The 22,089-nt window shown below is 38.8% G+C and overlaps 1 protein-coding gene and 1 pseudogene across 1 annotated transcript in view; one reads left to right on the top strand and one right to left on the bottom strand.

Annotated features, from left to right (window-relative positions):
- CEP128 (centrosomal protein 128) overlaps positions 1-22,089 on the bottom strand; it is a 428,651-nt gene that overhangs the window by 392,979 nt on the left and 13,583 nt on the right. The window contains exon 4 of the mRNA XM_053602694.1: positions 2,766-2,911. The gene's annotated coding sequence lies outside the window, so the exon portion shown is untranslated. The remainder of the gene's footprint in view (positions 1-2,765; positions 2,912-22,089) is intronic.
- LOC128594778 (60S ribosomal protein L17-like) lies at positions 9,957-10,521 on the top strand (annotated as a pseudogene).

Genomic DNA, 22,089 nt, shown 5'->3' with positions numbered 1-22,089 from the left:
AATTCTACAATGACAAGTATGTGAGAAGATAGCATCTTCTACAGCTCCACCAAAACAGAAAACCAAACAGCCTGAGAATAATTTGATCATCAGATAATTCTCTTAACATGCTTTTCTCCCATTCTTACCTTAATTTTCTATTTTATGCATAAGAAAATTATTTCATGCAAACAAATCTCAAAAGTTTCGGGAAACCTTTTAACAGAAGTTGACGAAACTAAATATATTTAGAACAAGGAAGCATCAGAGAAAACTCAACTGGTCAAAAGTGAAAATTTACTGATTATCCAAATAATTTCATTTTCTACTTAACTTAATCTTTATTTTAATATTAATTTCTATAATCTTCCTAAAATCAATAGGCCATTTTTTCTGGCTTATTAAGTAATGTGTGGTGAAATATTTATTTAATGATAGAATATTCTGGACTTTTGGATCTTTATTCTGAATTCAACTGGGAAATATATGACCATATACCTAAAGAGAAGATAAAGGGACTTGATTGAAATATATTTCAATCCTAGAGCATTTAATAAAAGCAATCATGTTTTTTAAATATTAGATAAAAGTAAATAAAGAAAGAAAGAAATAAACAACAAAAGAACACTGGCTATGAGTTTAGGTTTTTTGAAAATGAAAAGTCTATGTTTGCCACATCAGCAAAAGGGTCAATGGAATATCCGAGACAGGGTTAGAGAACATCCTCAAATACCCAGGCTTCTCCTCTTCCTGTCCCACACCTCTTAACTTCCTTCTGCACCAATCTTCTCTGGTTCTTGCCTCCCTTCTCAGACATATAAGCACAAAGGTATAGTGCTCACAACGTAACTCCCTCCCTTATCAGAAAACATGAACGAGAAACTAAGCCTGAAGCAAATGTCTGGCTTTGTTTGTCTTGGCTTATAATTGATTAACTCTAAAAGAATAAAGTCAAGAACAAATGAAAACTTACATTTAAAGTTTACCTTTTAAACTTTAAAAGGAAATCACTTTTGTGTATATCTCATAAATCTATGCTACATGACCTAAATCTTTCACTCTAAGTGGATGCTTCACTTCCCCACATCTTTCATTAGTGAAAGCAGATAAAAACCAACATTTTCTTGAGAGCTTGCTATTAAGCAAGATACTATGTAAATGCTTAAACAGAAAACCCTATTTAATTCTGATAATAAATTATAAAATGAACACTATTAATGCCTAATTTACAAGGGATGCTAAGGCCAAAGGTGTTCAGCAACATATCCAACTCCATGCATTAATTACAAGTAGCAACCCCAGGATGTAGACCCAGGATTCAGCCAGACTTCTCTGTTCTTCAATGCTATGTTCATTCCACTGTGTTCTGCTATCCATTACATCCAATAACAGCAAATAAAAGTGGCTAAAGATAGAGCAGGCCAGGGCTTCATATGTCTTCAGTCTTCTCAACTCCCTCTCATTTCATGTCAGCATAAAAATATCAAAAAAGGAAAGGAAATACAAAGAAGATGAAACTTTTTTTTTTTTTGAGACACAGTCTCACTCTATCATCCTGGGTAGAATATCGTGGCATCATCATAGCTCACAGCAACCTCAAATTCTTGGGCTAAAGGAACCTCTTGCCTCAGCCTCCCAGGTAGCTGAGACTACAGGCAGCTGCCATGATGCCTGGCTAGTTTTTCTACTTTTAGTAGAGACAGGTTCTTGCTATTGCTCAGGATGGTCTCAAACTCCTGAGCTCAAGCAATCTACTTGCCTAAGCTTCCCAAAGTGCTAGGATTACAGGTGTGAGCCACCAGGCCCAAATAAGAAGATGAAATCTTAATTAGGCACACAGGGGGAAAAAATGAAGTGACATATCTATCCTACATTTAATAAAGAGCCCTGTAAATAAATCAAACCACTGGCTTCATACTAAGTGGATTTTGTTCTCTGACTCCTTTTACCTCTTGTATAAAAGAAAATAATAATCATGTCTGAGATCTGTAGCTTTCATATCAAAATTGTGTTGTTTAGAGTATAATAATGTTCATGTTAACAAGTCATAATTCTGGAAGCTAAATTGAAATTAAGAAACCATGAGGCAGAATAAAAAGACAAGGCTCATTACAATGGTTGCTGGTGAGAAAAAGGAACAAAATAACTATCTTTGGGATTTGATTTTCCTAAAAGGATCAAAATTTTAATAATAACCAGTTACCTATAAATAACTGTATTGGATACAAACAGTAGGTAAGACACTTCAAAAAATAGATGCTATGAGCTTCAACTTGACTAAAAATAGGAATAACTGAAATTTTTATGTTTTTTAATAACAGAAAATATTTAAATTGAAAATAATAGACGAATAATAAAACAAGCATGCATATATGTACCTAGAACTAATAAATGCTATCATCTGACATATATTTTTCTAATATTTTTTGTAATAGTAAAAGATGCAGAATATTACAGAGTGTTGGTACCCTCTGAGCCAGCCTTCACCCAGTATCATTCCTGCCCACCTTCTCCAGAATGACCACAGAAAGGTTTCATGTTTAAACAGCCCAGGCCATGTTTTTACATTTTTACCATAGGCATAAGTACCTCAAAATCTTTTGAATGGAACATGCATTTATAGTCAATTGATAAATGCTAACAAGTGAAGAAATGAGATATTAAATTTAACTCTGAAACAGAAAAATCTTAGTGGCATCAAATAAAATTAAGAACAAGAACAACATTAACCAAATTATCTCCAATTATCACATAATATAGGAGGGAAAAAATGACCTCTCACTTACCCCACTAAGATTGCATACTTTTAATGAAATAGAATCACACTTTCCAGCATGAGTTTCACCAGTACATACATACAATGTCTTCAGCTATTAATTTTAATTACTTTGAGCAATAAGGGATGTTCAAGCTCCTGAATCTGATGGAACACCTGCAGAGATACCAAGATTTAAGGTGAGCTGTAGCTGAGAAATTTGCATGGGTTTTTTTAAGCACAAGAAACACTTAGCAACCCTTTAAAGATTTTAATTACGTAAGTTTCATAAATGTTGAAATAAGGAAAATTAAAGAATCTAATTATAATTAAAAAATAGAAATTATTTTTGTTGTTGATAAATATTTGGCCTTTTCTTCGATTATTACTGACAATTCAAAAGGTCAAACATGATTCCCATAGCTAACCGAGAGAACACTCGAGGTTCAGAGCCAGCACAGAAGGCATGGATAGGGGAGAGGTCTATCCTTACCAAAAGATGCCAGTCTATCACAGCCAGGACTACCACTCCCCAAATACGGGTTGATGGAGGAAGAGAGGAACAGATGAGAACAGAACGGCCATCAAAGTTGACACTAGGCTCACACTACATTAATCAGAAACAAGGGTAGAATGCATGGAGGGTCATGAAAATAGCTCCTGAGTGGCCTTAAATACACCTGACTCAAAAAGTACAAAGCAGTGTCAATTATATACTTTTCATTCATCATTAACAATGTATTATTGTACGCTATAATTTAAAAATTACTTTTTAAAAAGTATGGTAAATCCTAACATTCCTGGCATTAATAAAAACTGACTAGGCATCTGAAAATAATTCTCCTCAATGATACTTTACTTAACATAGTAGATTCATTCCATGTTGATAAACGCATACCAAGTGGCCACATAAGAAAATAAACATGGACGGCCATGAAAATATGTTCAACATAATCTAAGAAATGCAAATTAAACAAGATGCCTTTCTGGCCTATTAAAATGTTTTCTTTTATATAATAATGTCTATGGTTAGCCAGGTTGTTAGGGAAAGAACTCTCTTAAAAAGCCCGGTTGTTGGGCTAATAATACTCTTATAACATGTACATTGATATAACGTGTCTGGATGTCAGTGGGCAGTATACACCAAGAACAGTTTGCACCTTTGATCTAGTAATTACACTTGCAAAAATTTCTCCTAACAAAATCACCTAGAATACATATAGAAATATAAATATATTTACAGAATTATATATGTGTACACACACACACACACACACACACCCCACACACATACAGACAGTTACTATGAGGTTGTAATAAAGGGAAAATAAAAAAATATTAATTTCAAAATACAAGAAAATGGTTAAAATACAATACATACATATCATGAACAGTACATAGCCTTTGAAACTTCTATTTCTTAAGAATATTTTATGGCAAAGCAAGGGATAAAAGTATGAATTCTAATTTTGTAATAAACTCTATCTGTATGCATATATGTTATCAGTATATAAATTCAGAGGGGCAGGGAAGAGCAGAGAGAAAAGGGGAGGAAAACACCAAAAGTATGTATTTACCATCCAGAGTTTATAGTCAATTTGCATTTTTTAAATATTCTTATACTTCATAAATTTTCTACAATGAGTATGTACTGATGTATAATCAGAAGGAAAGCTATAATATAATATATCCTCTAAGGAAAGAAAAATATAAACATCACTTTCAGATCTACCAGGTTAATACACTGACACATTCACAGGCTGACAACCTGGAAAATGAGTTTAAATAAAAGCTCTACATTTAGAACTCTCTTCTTTTTTTTTTTTTTATTTTATTTTATTTATTTTTTTTTTATTGTTGGGGATTCATTGAGGGTACAATAAGCCAGTTACATTGATTGCAATTGTTAGGTAAAGTCCCTCTTGCAATCATGTCTTGCCCCCATAAAGTGTGAGAACTCTCTTCTTTTTGGTACCCTTTGTTTCCTGTTCCTTCCTGACAACTTTGCAAGCTTACTTCCTGATCCCCTAGCATCTATCTAGATAGAGCCACGTCACTAATTCTCACTAACAACTGATGAGATGAAAAAAACAGGATCACAATGCCAACCTCTACTGTTTCATCCTGAAGAGCCCTGGCTGACCAAAGGAACGATTCACCATGCACCTAGGAGCTGAAAGAACTGTGTTTCAATTTTGCAAACTCTTTGTAGTTCTGCTAAAGGATTCAAAAACTGACTCAAAGAAACACTCTAAATACTGGAATGACTTAAAAATGGAAGGACTATGTAATAGTATAGTCACTTACATAATCAAATTCCACTTCAGAAAACAAATTAAAAATGGCTGTTAAGTAATATTTAGTAAAAAAAAAATAAACATGCATGTATGCTCAAGGGTTATTTTTAAAGATTTCAAAGAAAAAAGTTCAAGTGTATGAGAAATTTATTCTGATTACCATAAGAAATTTCAGTATAATACTGAAAGAAAAGAAAAAAATTCTAAATTTGAAGAATGATTATATTCTTAAAGCACAATTTAAAGAAAGTGAATTACTTAAATTCTGTTTAAAGATGAAGAAACTATTTTCTTCGATTAGAAAAAAAGTAGGAAAACTCTTCTGCAGGTTACTACCACCTGCTCGTACAAGACCACTTCTCATTGACTCCAGAAAGCAATATTTGTGCTGCCTGCTTTTCAAATTCTGAGCTTTCCCAAGACTCTAGAGGGGGCTAAGATGAGTGACCTTGTGTGAAAGTCCCTGGAATCTTAGAGAAAGCTCTGGGTCTGAAAAACAGATGTTACAATTCTTAGAATAGTTTATTTAGCTGTTCTCAATGTATCAGTATTTAAAAGCATAAATATTGTTGCCTCTGCCTTAATGAACCTTATAAAGAAGACATATGGCCATCAGAACAGTAATGAACCCTCATTAATGCGCTCTCGCTGAGGCTCTATCCATCTAAAACAAATGCCCGTGTATGAATCTAAACACAGCAACCAGAGAGTAAAACTGCACTCAGACCTTGTAATGAGAGGACTGGCAATGAGCCTTTACAAACCCAAGTCCACCTCTTTTGTTATTTGACCTAAAGAGCTATCAGATTGTCTTCATTATAATGATGCACATTTGTGTGTATGAGAGCTATAATTTATTGATTCTCAAATCTCTTTTCCTCAGAGCCAGTTTAAAACAATTAGGATTTGCAAGCTGTTCCATAAAAGATAAGCACACGGCATCAGGGGTGATATTTCACCGAGACCCACTAGTGCATGTTAAGTAGGTGATTGCTTCAGGGGCCTCAGCCATCCCTGCCCTCAAAGACAAATTCAAGGTAATGATGTTGATATTTAGAGGGGTGAGGGGAGATAGAGAGTATATTTTAAGATTAATCATTAAACTAGTTAAAATTTTAGAATGTATTTCTCACTGTTTCAATAGTTGTTGGACTTGAGCTTTGCTGCACCCTTCAAGTTAAAGTTAGCAAACTAGCAGACATTACCATACTGAAACAATGATCGGTTGGACACGTCTTCTTCATCAGGGCTCTTCTGTAACTTCCACCTTTTTAATTCATATAAGATTATAACATCAAAACCAACCATCTAGTCCATCAGCCAGTTATTTGTTAAGCTGGTTAATAAACTAATACACAGGAAACACAATCAGACACTTAAAACAGATCCATTCAGTCAGGTCCACTCACTATATTAGAAATGAAAGATGAATGAAAATAAATTACATTCCTTGATGGGAGATTAAGATTTGCAAGGTTAAGATTTACACAAAGTGAGCTAATTAATACAACAAAATCTCAGGAAGTCCAGTCAGGATTCTTCCATTCATTTTTAAGGAGGAATAGAAGTTCAACAGGGAGTCAAGAGAAAGAAACAGGAGCCAGTGAAAAAAGTGTCTCAGATGATACCTCATTGTGATTTTGATTTGCTTTTCCCTGATGATTAGTGATGTTTTATTTCCTGGTCATTTACAGGTCTTTTTTTGAGAAATGACTTTTCAGATAATTGGTCCATTTTTTTTTTTTTTTTTTTTTTTTTGTAGAGACAGAGTCTCACTTTATGGCCCTCAGTAGAGTGCCCTGGCCTCACACAGCTCACAGCAACCTCCAACTCCTGGGCTTACGCGATTCTCTTGCCTCAGCCTCCCGAGTAGCTGGGACTACAGGCGCCCACCACAACGCCCGGCTATTTTTTTGTTGTTGCAGTTTGGCCAGGGCTGGGTTTGAACCCGCCACCCTCGGCATATGGGGCCAGCGCCCTACTCACTGAGCCACAGGCGCCGCCCAATTGGTCCATTTTTAATTAGATTGCTTTTTTTTTTGCTGTTGAGATGTTTCAGTTCCTTGCATAGTCTAGATATTAATCCCTTGTTGGACGAGTAGTTTGCAAACATTTTCTCTCATTCTATAGGTTGTCTTTTCACTCTGTTAATTGCTTCCATTTTGTACAGAAGCTTTTCAGTTTCATATAATCCCAATTGTTTACTTTTGCTTTTGTTGCCAATGCTTTTGAAATCTTACTCATAAAATCTTTTCCCAGACCAATGTCCTGAAGCATTTCCCCTGTGTTTTCTTCTAGTAGTTTTATAGTATTTAGGACTTTGATCTATTTTGAATTGATTTTTATATAGGGTAAGAAGTGGGGATCTAGTTTCATTCTTCTGCATATGGACATCTAGTTTTCCTGCAGGATTAATTAAAGGGACTGTTCTTTACCCAATGAGTATTCTTAGTGCTTCTGTCAAAAATCAGTTGGCTGTGAATACGTGGATTAATTTCTAGGTTCCTTATTCTGTTGCATTGGTCTACATGTCTATTTTTATTCCAGTAGTATGCTGTTTGTGGAAAAAGATGGAAAAATGAGAACATTCATACATTGTTGGGGGCAGGTAAACAAGTACTACCATTATGGACAACAGTATGGAGGTTCCTCAGACAACTATAACTAGAATACAATATGGTCCAAAAATCCCAATGCTGGGTATTTATCTGAATGAAAGGAAATCAGTACGTTAAGAGACATCTGTACTCCCATGTTTTTTGTACCACTGGAATCAATCTAGGTAATCCAACAACCAATGAATGGATAAAGAAAATGTGGTATACATACAATGCAATACTATTCAGCCAGAAAAAGGAAGGAAATCTGTCATTCATGGAAACAGAGCTCCTTATATTAAGTGAAATAAGCAGGAAGAAAAAGGTAAATGCCACATGTTCTCACTAAGAGGGCAAAGCTAAAAAAAGTTAATCTCATACAAGTAAAAAGTAGAAGATACTAAGAGGTCTGAGTTCAAACATCACCCTCTCAAAGACGCCTTGCCTGAACTTTACTATCTAAATGGAAGGTTTCTAGAATAAATGAAGGCTATTATTGAGCAGGTTGCCCTTGGGTGGATCTGGGGACTGAGAATCCTTGGGCACTGAGAGATGGTATAAAATCCATCCTGCCGGGGTGAGGAGCAAGAATGGCAGCTGAGTAACAGCTTCCTTGCCACTGGGCATGGTGAGACAAGGGAGAGAAGACTCCAGACATCTCTGGCTGGTAGGATCTGCCCAGAAACATCCCTTTGAGGACACAGGGAGTCAGTGAGAGACTTCTGGATCTCAGGAGGAGGACAAAAGCAGGGGGGAACTGGCAAGTCATTACATGTGTTCGTTCAGTCTAATCCCACTGGCAGCTGTAAGAACAGCAGCAGTGAGACTGCAAACTGGAAAGGCCTTACCTGTGAGCTGTTTTGGTTTTTTTGGACTTGGCACTAAGTTGAACTACCTTGGGAGAACTTGGGCAAAAGTGCAGAGGACTTTAAGTGTTGTCTAGGGTCCCAGACTGAGCTGCTGAGCCAGATGGAGCTAATAGTGTTCAGCTGTGGGCCACGCGGAACCATGGTGGGAGAACTGCTCCAGCAGGGTCCCAGAGCAAGGAACAGGCAGGAGACCTTGGGCAAGTAATCTAGTGACTGAGCACCCTAGAGGCGGGGACTGAGACACCTTCCAGCCTTGGAGCATAGAGTGAGATCGGTTTTGGCACAGTGGGTAAGTGGACAGCCACTTCAGGAGTGATCCCAGCGACAAGTGCTTCTGCTTCCAAGGTTAGCAGTTTAAAGTGCCTTTTAAGCGGGCTGAGGAGAGATTTAGGCTCTCCACCCTACAGAGTTTGAGAAATCAGCACAGACTTCCAGTCTCCATCTTGTATAGCCGTATCAGTATGATTAACATCTCATACACCAGAATATCACCTATTGTGCAAAGTTCAGCAGGATATATATACTGCTTTGTTTTGGTTTTGTTTTATTTTTTAATTTCAACATTTTCCCTCTGGATTTTTCTTTATTTTTTTCTGTATTTTCTTTCTTCAATTTTCTTGTTTAAATATAATTTTCCATTGTTGCTTTCTTTAACTATTAGAACTTCATTTCTGCTAGTGTTTCTACCCTATTATTTGGTTTTCCCCCAATTTTATCCCGCAGTTTTCTGTAGGCTTGTTTTGATTTGATTTATACCATTTTTGTCTTACCTCTCTACTTGGTGGAGGTGGGGTACTGTGTCCAAACAGGCTGGCAAAGAACTGCTGACCTCAAGGGAACCACCTAACCTGGTACCCCCAGAGGTTGGGGGTTTTTAAGGTTGGGTCAAAGTACCCTACTGAACACCTATATTGCGCCTCCCATCTCCCTCTTTCTGTGCCCCTCTTCTTTTTGTCAATATTCCCTTTTACTCACCCCACTTGCCTTTCTCTTTTTTCCTTTTTTTTTTTTAATCTTTATTCCCTTCTTGCTCTTCAATATTCTCATCCTTCTGGTCCTGTACCAAAAGGACTCATCAAAACCCTAAGCCAGAGGCACAGTAACTTAAAGAGCAAGAGGAAGTGAAAGGAAAATTAGGGCAAGGAAACGGATAAAAGAAAACACTCACAAAGAAGAATCAGCAGAAAAATCCTGGTAACATGAAAAACCAGTCCAGAGCAACTCCCCCACCTCCAAGGGACCATGAAGTAACTACTGCAGAGAATTCCACCTATAAAGAAATGTTAGAAATGAAAGAAAGGGAATTTAGAATACAGATGATGAAAACAATGAAAGAAATGATGGAAACAATGAAGGAAACTGCTGATAAAGTGGAAAATAACCACAAGGAAATCCAAAAACAGAATCAAATAAGAGATGAACGAGCTCTTCCCCATGTGGCCTGAGGTGATCTGTGCAAATGGTTCGCTATTCACTTGACTCAGAAAACCGCACAAAGTCATGCAAGTCAAGAGTCTCAAATCTTCATGTTCACTTTAAGAACACTCGTGAAACTGCCCAGGCCATCAAGGATATGCATATACGAAAAGCCACCAAGTATCTGAAGGATGTCACCTTAAAGAAACGATGTGTACCATTCCGACATTACAATGGTGGAGTTGATAGGTGTGCCCAGGCCAAACAGTGGGGCTAGACACAGGGTCGGTGACCCAAAATGAGTGCTGAATTTTTGCTGCATATGCTTAAAACTGCAGAAAGTAATACTGAACTTAAGGGTTTAGATGTAGATTCTCTAGTCATTGAGCATATCCAAGTGAACAAAGCACCCAAGATATGTCGCCAAACTTACAGAGTTCATGGTCGCATCACCCCATACATGAAGTCCCCCTGCCACATGGAGATATCCTTACTGAAAAGGAACAGATTGTTCCCAAACCAGAAGAAGAGGTAGCACAGAAGAAAAAGATATCCCAGAACAAACTGAAGAAACAAAAACTTATGGCATGGTAATAGATGCAATATAAAATAAGTGCAAATAACAAAAAAAAAAAAAGATGAACAATATGAAGGATATAGCAGAGCTGAAGGAACTGAAGCAGTTAATTAGGGAACTTAAAGATGCAAGAGAAAGTATCAACAACAGATTAGACCACACAGAAGAAAGAATCTCAGAGGTAGAGGACAAAGCTCTTGAGATAACCCAGATAGTTAAAAAGGCAGAAAAGAAGAGAGAGAAAGCAGAATGTTCACTGACAGAATGGGGACTTTATGAAGCATTCAAACATACAAGTTACAGGGATCCCAGAAAGGGAAGAAGAATACCCCAGGAAAATGGAAGCCATACTAGAGAATATTATAAATGAAAATTTCCCAAATATCATCAAAGATTCTGACACACTCCCTTCACCTCAACTCTAACAGAGCTTCTCCAAGACACATTGTGATGAAACTGTCCGAAGTCAAGGCAAAAGAAAAGATTCTTCAAGCTGCCAGGAGTAAGCACCAGTTGCCCTACAGGGGCAAATCCATCAGGGTGACGGCAGAGTCTCTAATGAAACTTTCCAAGCAAGACGACAACGGTCATCTACCTTTAATCTACTTAAACAGAACAATTTCCGGCCCAGAATTCTATATCCTGCTAAGCTAAGCTTTAAAATTGACAGAGAAATCAAATCATTTACCGATATGCAAACATTGAGGAAATTCATCACGACGAGACCAGCTCTACAGGAAATACTTCAACCTGTTCTACACACTGACCATCACAATGGATTGACAGCAAAGTAAGAACTCAGAAATTAAAGGACAGAACCTAACTTCCACAATGATGCAAAAGATAAAACTAAGCAATAGACTCTCACAAAATAAGATGAATGGAACACTATCACACTTATCAACTATCTCAATAAATGTTGATGGCTTAAATTCCCCACTGAAGAGGCACAGATTGGCTGATTGGATTAAAAAACACAAGCCACCCATTTGCTATCTGCTGGAAACACACCTTAGCTTCAAAAGACAAATTAAAACTCTGAGTTAAGGGTTGGAAGACAATTTTTCAGGCAAACGGAATTCAGAAGAAAAGAGAGGTTGTAATCTTATTTTCAGATACATGTGGATTTAAAGCAACTAAAGTCAAAAAAGACAGAGATGGTCACTTTATATTGGTCAAGGGAAAAGTACAACAGGAAGACATTTCAATTCTAAATATTTATGCACCCAACTTAAATGCTCCCATATGCTTGAAACAGACCTTAGTCAGTCTGAGCAATATGACATCATATAACACCATAAGAACAGGAGACTTTAACTCCTTAAAGAGCTGGACAGATGCTCTCAACAGAAATTTAACAAAGATATAAGAGATTTAAATGAGATCCTAGAAGAACTGTGCTTGATAGATGCATACAGAACACTCCACCCCAAAGATAAAGAATATACATTCTTCTCATCGCCCCATGGAACATCTCCAAAATTGATCATATGCTAGGACACAAAGCAAACCTCAACAGAATCAAAAGAATTGAAATGTTACCTTGTATCTTCTCAGACCACAAGGCACTAAAGGTGGAACTCAACTCTAACAAAAACATTCAACCCCACACAAAGGCATGGAAATTAAACAACCTTCTGTTGAATGACAGTTGGGTGGAGGAAGAAATAAAAGAGGAAATCATTAACTTCCTTGAGCATAACAACAATGAAGACACAAGCTACCAAAATCTATGGGATACTGCAAACGCAGTTATGAGAAATTTATCACTTTAGATGCCTACATTCGAAAAACATAAAGATAGCGCATCAACAAACTCACAAGCCATCTTATGGAATTGGAAAAAGAAAAACAAATCTAAGCCTAAACCCAGCAGAAGAAAAGAAATATCCAAAATTAAATCAGAGATCAATGAAATTGAAAACAAAAGAATCATTCAGAAAATTAATGAAACAAGGAGTTGGTTTTTTGAAAAAAGTAAATAAAATAGAAAAAACATTAGCCAGACTAACTAGAAATAGAAAAGTAAAATCTCTAATAAACTCAATCAGAATGATAAAGGGGAAATAACAACTGATGCCACAGAGATACAAGAGATCATCTCTGAGTACTACCAGAAACTCTATGCCCAGAAATTTGACAATGTGAAGAAAATGGATCAATATTTGGAATCACACCCTATCCCTAGACTTAGACAGGAAGAAACAGAGTTCCTGAACAGACCAATTTCAAGCACTGAGATTAAAGAACCAATAAAAAATCTTCCAACAATAGCCGGGCATTGTGGCGGGCGCCTGTAGTCCCAGCTGCTTGGGAGGCTGAGGCAGGAGAATCGCGGAAGCCCAAGAGCTGGAGGTTGCTGTGAGTCCTGTGACGTCATGGCACTCTACTGAGGGCGGTAAAGTGAGACTCTGTATCTACAAAAAAAAAAAAAAAAATTCTTCCAACAAAAAAATGCCCTTGTCCAGATGGCTTCATGCCAGAATTCTATCAAACCTTCAAAGAAGAGCTTATTCCCGTACTGCAGAAATTATTCCAAAAAATTGAGGAGGAAGAAAAAAAAATTGAGGAGGAAGGAATCTTCCCCCAACATATTCTATGAAGCAAAGTCAACCTGATACCAAAACCAGGAAAAGACCCAAGGAGAATCAGACCAATTCACTAATGAATATAGATGCAAAAATTCTCAACAAAAGCCTAGCTTTCACCTTATCATCGAAAAAGTCATATAACATGATCAAGTAGGTTTCATCCCAGGCATGCAAGGCTGGTTTAACATATGCAAGTCCATAAATGTTATCCACCATATTAACAGAAGCAAAAACAAACACCATACGATCCTTTCAATAGATGCAGAAAAAGCATTCGATAAAATCCAGCATCCTTTTCTAATTAGAACACTGAAGAGTATAGGCATATGTGGCACATTTCTAAAACTGATCGAAGCTACCTATGACAAATCCACACCTAATATTTTACTGAATTGAGTTAAAACTGAAAGCTTTTCCTCTTAGAACTGGAACCAGACATGGTTGTCCTCTGTCACCATTACTATTCAAAATAGTGCTAGAAGTTCTGGCCAATACAATTAGGCAAGACAAGGAAATAAAGGGCATACAAATGGGAGCAGAGGAGATCAAACTCTCCCTCTTGGCTGACAATATGATCTTATACTTAGAGAACCCCAAAGACTCAACCACAAGACTCCTGGAAGTCATCAAAAAATACAGTAATGTCTCAGGATATAAAATCAATGTCCACAAGTCAGTAGCCTTTCTATACACCAATAACAGTCAAGATGAGAGGCTAATTAAGGACACAATTCACTTCACCATAGCTTCAAAGAAAAATGAAACACCTAGGAATATACCAAACAAAAGAGGTAAAGGATCTCTATAAAGAAAATCATGAAACCCTATGAAAAAAAATAGCAGAGGATATTAACAAATGGAAGAACATACCATGCTCATGGCTGGGAAGAATCAACATTATTAAAATGTCTATACTTCCCAAAGCAATCTACGGATTCAATGCCATCTCTATTAAAATACCAACAGCATACTTTCAAGGCTTGGAAAAAAATGATTCTGTGTTTTGTACGGCAGTTCCTAGTAATAAAAACAGTGCCAGGGGCATCAGCATACCAGATTTTAGGCTTTACTGAAAAGCCTTAGTGGTCAAGACAGCATGGTACTGGCACCAAAACAGAGACATAGACATTTGGAATCGAATAGAAAACCAGGAAATGAAACTAATATCTTATAGCCACATAATCTTCGATAAACCAAACAAAAACATACATTGGGGGAAAGACCCTCCATTCAATAAATGGTACTGGGAGAACTAGATATCCACATGTAAAAGACTGAAACTGGACCTATACCTTTCTCCACTCACAAAAATTGATTTAAGATGGATAAAGGACTTAAATTTAAGGCATGAAACAATAAAAATCCTCAAAGAAAGCATAGGAAAACACTGGAAGATATTAGCCTGGGGAAAGACTTCATGAAGAAGACTGCCATGGCAATTGCAACAACAAAAATAAACAAATCGGACTTAATTAAACTGAAAAGCTTCTGTACAGCTAAGGAGACAACAACCAAAGCAAATAGACAACCTACACAATGGGAAATGATATTTGCATATTTTCAATCAGACAAAAGCTTGGTAACTAGGATCTGTAGAGAACTCAAATTAATCCACATGAAAAAAGCCAACAATCCCATAGATCAATGGGCAAGAGACATGAATAGAACCTTCTTTAAAGACAGATGAATCGCTAACAAACATATGAAAAAATGCTCATCTTCCCTAATTATTAGAAAATGCAAATCAAAACCACCCTGAGATATCATCTATCCCCAGGGAGAATGGCCCACATCACAAAATCTCAAAACTGCAGATGCTGGCATGGATGTGGAGAAAAAGGAACACTTTTACACTGCTAGTGGGACTGCCAACTAATACGACCTTTTGCGAAGGAAGTATGGAGAACCCTCAAAGAACTCAAGCTAGACCTCCCCTTTGATCCTGCAATCCCATTACTGGGCATCTACCCAGTAGGAAAAAAAATCCTTTTATCATAAGAACACTTGCACTAGACTGTTTATTGCAGCTCAATTTGCAATAGCCAAAATGTGGAAACAGCCCACCAACCCAGGAATGGATTAACAAGCTGTGGTATATGTACACCATGGAATACTATTCAGCCATTAAAAAAAAATGGAGACTTTACATCCTTCGTACTAACCTAGATGGAAGTGGAACACATTGTTCTTAGTAAAGCATCACAAGAAGGGAGAAGCATGAATCCTATGTACTCAATTTGATATGAGGACAATTAATGACAAGGTGAGTGTGGGGAAAGAGGAGAGGGGAGAGCAGAGAGAGAAAGAAGGACGGAGGGGTGGGGAAAAGAAGAGCAGAGAGAGGGAAGGAGGGGGATGGGGTCTTGATGTGTGACACACCTTTTGGGGGCAAGACACGATTGTAAAAGGGACTTTACCTAACAAATGCAATCAGTGTAACCAGGTTTCTTGTACCCTCAATGAATCCCCAACAATAAAAAAGATCAAAAAATAAATTCATTCATTCATAAATTTTAAAAAAAGTTTCTGGTTTTGATGGCTGCATAGATCAGGGGCTATTAAACCAAGCAAGGGAATCAATGAAAAAGAAAGCACTTTTAAGTCAAAATTTATATTCTACATTGAACTTGCTTATTAAGAGTCAATTTGTGTATTGTGGGAGGAAATATCAAAGAAAATATGTCTAATAAGCAACTAGATACATGGGCCTAAGGAAATATGTAAGAGTCATCCATATAAGAGTGGATGAGACCACCAAGGAAACAAAAATGCACAAAGAGAAAAGAAGCAGGAAATAAGAAACTCCCGAAGAACTCCAATGTACTAAAAAGATACAGAAGGACCTGACAACTGAGACTGACAAGCAACATGAGAGGTGGGTGGAAAACTAGGGGAAATGTTACACACGTTATGAAGAAGGGTCTCAAAAAAGTAAGAAAAGAACTTACACAAATTTTGCCAGTCATCAATTTATTGCCTAACGTCTCCAAGTCCATCCCTCATTGTCTATACTCTTTGAAGATGGAGCTGAGCCCTTTAAATATGTCTCTGTTGTAGCTAGCATAATGTTAAGTCTTGTCAAAGAAAGCATTGGAAGAATACTGCAGGACAAAGGGGCTTCTCTTCCTGGTTCCAGCGTTTTCCATCTGTTGCATTTGTGTTTCAGCATCCCCAGGATGTGAAGGAGAACATCCGGGGTCCTCATCCCCAACATGTTTCAGCAGCACCCACACTGGGCAGCTTCCAATAGAGTTTCAGTAGCACTATCCCCTAGTCTGATTCTCAGCGACTCTCACAGTCAATACCTCAGCTTCAGACCGCCAGCACCCTAGAGAGGTGTTTCTTGCCCATCAGTCCTGGTTGCAGTTCCCTGCCCTCCAGCCTCATTCTGCCTTTACATAGGAAGTGTTTCCTGCTTGCCCGGTGACTATGGAGCAGCTCTGGCCTAGGTCAACCCAAAAAGTCTCTACAACTTTCAGTGGATGACAGCCACATCTTTTCCAATAAAGTCTGAATCCCAGCCGTGTAGAGGGATCCCTCCAAGATTACACCTTCCTTGGGTACTCTTCCTCAGCCCTGAGGATTCTTTAAAGTTCTATCTGCCTCTTTACAAATAATCCTCCATTGTAGTTAATTATATCAGAGGTCAGCAATCTATTTTTCTCCACCATAGCTATTTGACTATGCCATTATAGCACAAAAGCAGAGATGTAAATGAATGAGGTAGCTTGACTGGCCTGTGGTTGGCTGAACCAGAGTAAGTGGGTGGTGCGGCTGAAACTTGATTGGACAGAGCTTACCAACCCCTGCTTCGCATTATACTTTCCTTGTACAAATTACTGTAGACTGTGTCCCCTGTTCAAGGGGAAACTCAGATTAGACCCTGATAGAAAAATTCAACAGAGATTAGGACATGGGAGGAGACAAGATGGCTGACTGAAGCCAGCTTTCCACAGAGGCTCCCGATCAGAAGGAGAGTTAAAGGACAAAAATTCAGCAAGTAACCTGGTGGATTTGAGCTGCACTAAGAGAGAAGGTTGTAGAACGCACGTCAACCCCGCTGAGGCGAGCTGCGACCACAAGGATATAAACAAAAGGTACAAAATCCATCACCAAGCAGACAGGAGTCCCCTCCCCCATGAGAACGGCTCAGAGTGCCCCAAGAACAACCGGGCAGAGTTCAAAGGTCCTCCCACTACACTCCACGAGACAGACCCTCTAAAAACTGGACCTACCTCCCCTACTAGGGTGCCACGGCGTCCTCCTCCCAGGCATAAAACTGTATAAACTGTATATAGTCTCTACCTGGAATTCTGAGCTCCCAGTGCTCCCGTTCGCTCACACTGGGGTCTGGAGGCCACTCCCAGTCAGTCAGCGGAGAGGGGACTGTACCGGAGTGGCAGTTCCCTGAGGCACAGTGCGACAGCCGTCTTTTGGTGACAATACGGCCAGGCATAAAACTGTGTAAAGCTGTGTGTGTTCTCTGCCCACAACCCCAGGCTTTCAGTGCTCCCCACGCTCCCCTCTGCTCTCGCTCCAAGGTCTGGAGGCCTGTCCCCCAGGGGTCCAGACTCTTGGGCGATTGCTTGAGGGGTGTAGACAGTGCTGGGCTGCAGCCTGTCGGTGCAGACTCTGGGATACGGGAGCGGAGAGAGGACAGTTGGCCGGAGGGGAGCTACACGGGAGCAACGGTTGCCTGAGCAATAAGGCAGCAGCCCTCTTTTGCTAGCAATACGGCTCACTACAGAATATTCTGAAGCCACACCCCCTGTCTCCCTGGGCAACCAGAGACTCTGAGTTTGCCTGAGGCAACTCCAACTTGCAAACCAGGGAAACTCCCAGGGCGGGGCTGACCCAGAGGTCCCCTTTACGAAACCTAACACGCACCTGGCCCTCAGGGGATTGTCAGCCTATAGACAATACAAGAGCAAAGACAAGCTGATTTGGAGCTCAATTCAGCTTCTCTTCTGCAGGGGAAATGCAGAGTTATTCTATTCTGTTCTATCAGTAACATTAATCAGGAGCGAAACTGGACCTAAGTGAAAACCCCTCAACCTTCATCTAGCGCCCGAGGTTGTCAGGCCTCACCTCTTCCTGCTGAAGAGAGGCAGAGTGCAGTGGCCTGGCAGACTTCCTTGTGATTCAGGCAGGTACAAACTCCTGGAGTACTGATTCACTACAGGCAACTGGGTCAGCCAACTGCAGGGCTATCAGTGACTAGGTGTGAAGTGGTGCAAGGTGGGGAAGGAGGCAGCAACCTTCCCAGACTGATTTATAGGCTGGGTGGCTTCTCCTGACTCCACGCAGCACTGGAGCAAGCCACACCAGAGTAGTCACCAGACCCCTGTGATCCAGTTCGCAGAGACCTCTTAAACTCTCTCACCCGAGATAGGTGCAGACTGAGACAATTGATTTGGACATTTTTGAACTGAACCAATCACCTGAGGACAAATCAGGTGGTGCCCTAGGTGCATGGTGGTAGGAAGGTTTGATTTTTCTTTTCCAATTGTTTGCCGGTGAGGGGGAGGGGTGACTTAATTGCTGATATTTCTCCACAGCTGAGACTTCAATCCAAAGTATCTGTTTCACTAGGGTGGAACAGAAACCAGCTGAAAACAAGACAGAACCATTTAGCCCCACCACACCAGACAGGGCCCCAGTTTCTCAGGCCACAACACTGTACGGGCCCTCGACAAAGCCCCAGGGGAAAAAATCAGAGGGAGTAAAACAACCATGGGGCAGAATCAGCGGAAAAACTCTGGTAACATGAATAACCAGAATAGATCAACCCCCCCAAGGAAAGATATGGCAGATGCAATTGAAGATCCCATTCATAAACAACTGGCTGAGATGTCAGAAATTGAATTCAGAATTTGGATTGCAGACAAGATTAACAAAGTGGCATTAGGAATTCGAGGAGAAATTCAAAAGTTGTCTCAAGAATTTAACGAATTTAAAGACAAAACCACCAAAGACTTAGACACATTGAAGCAAGAATTTGCAGCCCTCAAAGATATGAAAAATACAGTAGAATCCCTCAGTAACAGAATGGAGCAAGCAGAAGAAAGGTTTCTGACATTGAAGATAAAGCCTTTGAACGCTCCCAAACGCTCAAAGAGGAAGAGAAATGGAGAGCAAAAATGGATCATACTCTCTGAGAGCTCTGGGATAATTCGAAGAAGGCGAATATCCGAATCATAGGAGTTCCAGAAACAGATGAAGTGGCCTTGCTGGGCATAGAGGCCCTTCTGCATGAAATTATGAAAGAGAATTTTCCAGACATGCCTAGAGATTCTGAAATTCAGATAGTGGACAGCTTCAGAACCCCAGCACAACTCAACCCCAATAAGACATCCCCCAGGCACATCATAATTAACTTCACTAAAGTTAATATGAAGGAGAAAATCCTCAAAGCTGCCAGGAGAAAGAAAATCATTACCTTCAAAGGGAAGAATATTAGAATGACTGCAGATCTCTCTGCTGAAACTTTTCAAGCCAGAAGAGGGTGGTCACCGACTTTTAATCTCCTAAAGCAAAATAACTTTCAACCCCGGATCTTGTATCCAGCTAAACTGAGTTTCATTTATGATGGAGAAATTAAATACTTTAATGACATTCATATGTTGAAGAAATTTGCCATAACCAAACCAGCTCTTCAGGATATTCTCAGACCTATCCTCCATAATGACCAACCCAATCCCAATCCTATACCACAAAAGTAAACTCACTCAGAAACTTCGGATCAAACTCCAATTTCCACACTGGCGAAAGGATTAAAAATGCCCACTGGACTTTTGAAAAACTCGATACCCAAAACTTCACCAGACTTATCAATAATCTCCATTAATGTGAACGGCTTAAACTGTCCTCTAAAGAGGCATAGGTTAGCTGACTGGATACAAAAACGCAGGCCAGTTATCTGTTGCATACAAGAGTCACATCTTAACGTAAAAGACAAATACAGACTCAGGGTAAAAGGATGGTCGTCCATATTTCAGGCAAATGGTAATCAGAAAAAAGCAGGTGTTGCAATTTTATTTGCAGATACAATAGGCTTTAAACCAACAAAAGTAAGGAAGGACAAGAATGGTCACTTCATATTTGTTAAGGGTAATACTCAATATGATGAGATCTCACTTATTAATATCTATGCACCCAACCAGAATGCACCTCAATTTATAAGAGAAACTCTAACAGACATGAGCAACTTGATTTCCTCCAGCTCCATAATCATCGGAGATTTCAACACTCCCTTGGCAGTGTTGGATCGATCCTCCAACAAGAAGCTGAGCAAAGAAATCTTAGATTTAAACCTAACCATCCAACATTTGGATTTAGCAGACATCTACAGAACATTTCATCACAACAAAACTGAATACTCATACTTCTCATCAGCCCATGGAACTTACTCCAAAATCAATCACATCTTAGGTCACAAGTCTAACCTCAGTAAATTTAAAGGAATAGAAATTATTCCATGCATCTTCTCAGACCACCATGGAATAAAACTTGAGCTGAGTAACAACAGGAATCTGCATACTCATACAAAACATGGAAGTTAAATAACCTTATGCTGAATGATAGCTGGGTCAGAGATGAGATTAAGAAAGAAATGGCCGATTTTTTGGAACAAAACAACAATGAAGACACAAACTATCAGAACCTCTGGGACACCGCAAAGGCAGTTCTAAGAGGGAAATTTATAGCCCTGCAAGCCTGCCTCAAGAGAACGGAAAGAGAGGAAGTTAACAATTTAATGGGACATCTCAAGCAACTGGAAAAGGAAGAACATTCCAACCCCAAACCCAGTACAAGAAAAGAAATAACCAAAATTAGAGCAGAATTAAATGAAATTGAAAACAAAAGAATAATACAACAGATCAATAAATCAAAAAGTTGGTTTTTTTAAGAGGTCAATAAAATAGATAAACCTTTGGCCAACCTAAACAGAAAAAAAGAGTAAAATCTCTAATCTCATCAATCAGAAACAACAAAGATGAAATAACAACAGACTCCTCAGAAATCCAAAAAATCCTTAATGAATATTACAAGAAACTTTATTCTAAGAAATATGAAAATCTGAAGGAAATTGACCAATACTTGGAAGCACGTCAACTTCCAAGACTTAGCCAGAATCAAGTGGAAATGTTGAACAGACCCATATCAAGTTCGGAAATAGCATCGACCATACAAAACCTCCCTAAAAAGAAAAGCCTGGGACCAGATAGTTTCACATCAGAATTCTACCAAACCTTTAAAGAGGAATTAGTACCTATATTACTCAACCTGTTCCAAAAGGTAGAAAAAGAAGGAAGACTACCCAACACGTTCTATGAAGCAAACATCACCCTGATCCCCAAACCAGGGAAAGACCCAACAAGAAAAGAAAATTATAGACCAATATCACTAATGAATATAGATGCAAAAATATTCAACGAGATCCTAACAAACAGAATCCAGCAACACATCAAACAAATTATACATCATGACCAAGTCGGTTTTATCCCAGGGTCTCAAGGCTGGTTCAATATACGTAAATCTGTAAATGTAATCCAGCACATAAACAAATTAAAAAACAAAGACCATATGATTCTCTCAATCAATGCAGGAAAAGCTTTTGATAATATCCAGCATCCTTCATGATCAGAACACTTAAGAAAATCGGTATAGAAGGGACATTTCTTAAACTGATACAGACCATCTACAGCAAACCCACAGCCAATATCATATTGAATGGAGTTAAATTGAAATCATTTCCACTCAGATCAGGAACCAGACAAGGCTGCCCATTGTCTCCATTGCTCTTTAACGTTGTAATGGAAGGTTTAGCCATTGCAATTAGGGAAGAAAAGGCAATCAAGGGTATCCATATAGGGTCAGAAGAGATCAAACTTTCACTCTTCGCGGATGATACGATAGTATATCTGGAAAACACTAGGGACTCTACTACAAAACTCTTAGAAGTGATCAAGGAATACAGCAGCATCTCAGGTCACAAAATCAACATT

This window comes from Nycticebus coucang, chromosome 9 (genome assembly GCF_027406575.1).
Source record: "Nycticebus coucang isolate mNycCou1 chromosome 9, mNycCou1.pri, whole genome shotgun sequence".
Taxonomy (NCBI): Eukaryota; Metazoa; Chordata; class Mammalia; order Primates; family Lorisidae; genus Nycticebus; species Nycticebus coucang.
Note: the sequence above shows the minus strand (reverse complement) of the source record. Positions and strands in the feature narration are given on the sequence as shown.